Below are 3,273 nucleotides of genomic sequence, written 5' to 3'. Positions count from 1 at the left end.
AAAGGGAAATAGATGAGAGAGATGCTGTGCCAGGAGAAACAGAAAGATTTACAACTGATTGGATATTTAGAAAGAACAGAGTGAAGAATCAAAAATAATGCTGAGATTATGACTCTGGGAAATGGGAAACATGATGGAGCCTTCAACAGAAATAAGAAAGTTTGAAAGCGGCGTGAGTTTGGGAAGAAAGACACTGAATTCTGTTGTTGATGCCTTGAGTTTGAGACATCTCTGGGTCATCCAGTTTGAAATTTTCAACAGGCAATTGGTAATGTGGGATTGTAGCTCAGAAGAGAGACTGAGATCCATAAATAGATTCATGAATAATCTGCAAAGAGATGAAAATTTATGAACTGATTAGATCACCAAGTGAGAATATACAAAGAATAAGACATGAAAAGCACACCCTAAGGACAATTAGATGGCACAGTGAATACAGCATTGGCCCTGGAGTCAGGAGGACCTGAGTTCAAATCCAGCCTTGGACACTTAACATTTACTAGCCATGTGACCTTGGGCAAGTCACTTAACCCCAGTTGCCCTGCCTTCCCTCTTCCAAAAAGCAAAAAAAAAAAAAAAGCACACCCTAAAAACATGAAGTGACCCTAGAGTCAAAGATTATAAATCTAGAGCTGCATGGTACCTCAGAGATCATTTAATGCAACACCTCATTTTACCAATGAAGAAACTGAGAGCTAAAGAGATTAAGTGACTTGCCAAAGGTCAGATATGAAGTAAACATAGGAGGTGTAGATTTGAACTCAGGTTCTCTGACTCCTTGAGTACCCCTTCAGAAGGTATGTTTTGAATACTTCTTTCTCCTAGTTTAGTTTTAGTCTCCACAGTCTTTAAGTTTAATAGTTCATAAATCTTTTCTTCAGAAAAGACAAAGATATAAGAGATAAGGTGGGAGGTGAAAGAAAAGTGTTCCCTCTTTTCACACTAAGACATATTTTCTGTGTTGCTAATCTTGTAAGAAATTATAAGATGAATTCATTTTGATAATGACTATGTTGATTTCTCTTCTTGCTAATTCTCGAAACCAAAAGACAGTAGAGAAGTCTGAACTCTACACACTTCCTAACTATAGGCAGATTGTGACCACTTTGTGCCTTTAATTTCCTTATTCCTAAGATAAAAAGAATTTTACATATCCAGAAACTTCATACAAGAGATGACACTGAATCTTCTTCCTAGCAAAGCAAAGCAATTTATCTCCTATTATGTCCTAAACTTTGTGCTAACCTATTTTGAACTTGAAGGCAAATTGTTGTGTGTCAAGAAAGTCACACAGTGCTCTAACATTCCAGGGAATTACTAAAGTATTGCGTCTATGTGGAAATAAAAGACACTGGGCCTGGCATGAGCTCTTTGAGTCATTGGTAAAGAAGCATCTCTCAGACATCAATTAACTTTTGGATTGTAAACATGTTATACCACAGAGGATATCCTTGGTCTCCAAAGGGTACAAATTCAGGTGGGTAACCTGAGGCTTTGCCAAACACACAGTACATTAAATGAATTTCAAGATAATATCAAGCTTATTATTTGTAGCGGGAACAATATGCTAATCTCTGCTTCCCTGAAAATTGGGCTAATTTTCCCTTAAAACATATTGAAATCATCCTTAAGACTTGATTGGTTCAATGACTCAAGGTTCAGGCTGTTGACTTCACTTCCTGGTCTCCTGAGTACAATAAAGCCAAAAATTCCAGAAGTTCACTGATGCTTGTCTGACTGAACATGATGGTCAACTCAGGCAAAGGACCTTGGCTTAGATGAATTAATTCAGGATATTCTCAAAACATGTCCTTGGTGAATGTCTTTGTCCTCCTGTTGCTGTGTAAATCTCGTTCTATTAACTGTTGAACAACCTATGAGTGTCTCATTTCATTCTAGTATCAAATATGGACCATCAGCAGACTGACCTGAGTTAGGGCCAGTGTAGAAAATGTCTATCATCCAGAAAAATAGCTCCCAAATTCTGGTCTCCAGATCTTTAATATAATAGTGGTGTCCTATTGAAGGTATGAGTTGAACCAGATGATCTTTGAGGTCCCTTCCAACCATAAATTTTGAAGAATTTCATAAAATGCTGTACCTAAAAAGAAGTAAGAGTTAGTTGGGAACACAAAGTAAGTTTGGGGCTAAAGTTGGCACAGTGGATAGAGTGTTACAACCTGGATTCAAAAAGACATAAACTTAAATCTAGCCTCAGACACTTGCTATGTGATCCTAGCTAAGTCACTTAACCTCTGCCTGCCTCTGTTTCCTCATCTGTAAAAAGGAGATAATAATAGCACCTACCTCCCACAGTTGTTGTAGGGATCAAATGAGATAATATTTGTGAAGTGCTTTGAAAACCATAAAGCATTATATAAACACTAGTTATTATTATCATTATTATAGTAGTTTGATGAACTGACTTTTTTAAGATTCATGATCAGAAAAAAATGAGAAACATGCTGTTTAATCAGCTGATCATCAAATTTCAGATATTCTTTACAGAGATTCTAGAATTTTGCTCACTGTGATTACATCTGGAAAACAACTGACCCTTTGTTCCTGAACCTAACCTCAGAATGTTTGTTGGTTTCTGGAAGCTCATGGAATCAAGAAGGGCCAATAGAAGTTTTCTTCAGAAGAGGAGAAGGCAAGAGGGAGGGAATTTGGAACTGAAAATTAAAAAAAAATTTTTAAAAGAAGAAATGAAGAAAAAGAAACAGAAACAGAAGTCCCAGTGGGATTTTTCTCTTTTTGTCTTTTGTCTGATTCTGTGGAATACACTGCCTAAGTTACAGAAAGTGGTAAACACTCAGAGGAGCAAGAAAATTCCATCAGCTTAGGAATACTATGGTTCATTGGCCTTCACAGCCAAGGCATTCAGTATCTTGTGTAGTTGTTTTTCCACGTGGGCTTCCAGGATGCTGAAGGCTAGACTTTCTGGCTCCTACACCATGGGATACAGCCTGATTTGTCACCCTCACCTCTTAGGAAAATACACTGTGAGCAGATGGGAAAAGGGGAACACGGGAGGGGGAAGGAAAAAGTGGGAACTAGGTAAATTACTTTTAAAAATAAAAAGAATGTACCCTGAATAAATCTGTAATAAAGCCCTGCCTGAGGACATTTTTGGTATTAACATTTATCTGGTATCACTCTGAAATCTCCTTGGGTTGGCCCTACCAAGACAACCTTTGTAGGGATTCACTACCCTCTTCCTCCTAGAGAGAGAGAGAGAGAGAGAGAGAGAGAGAGAGAGAGAGAGAGAGA

This window comes from Petaurus breviceps, unplaced genomic scaffold (genome assembly GCF_028583685.1).
Source record: "Petaurus breviceps papuanus isolate PSGF00001 unplaced genomic scaffold, PetGlider_PUasm1.0 90897, whole genome shotgun sequence".
In the NCBI taxonomy this organism is placed as follows: Eukaryota; Metazoa; Chordata; class Mammalia; order Diprotodontia; family Petauridae; genus Petaurus; species Petaurus breviceps.
This window is presented reverse-complemented; position numbering follows the sequence as displayed.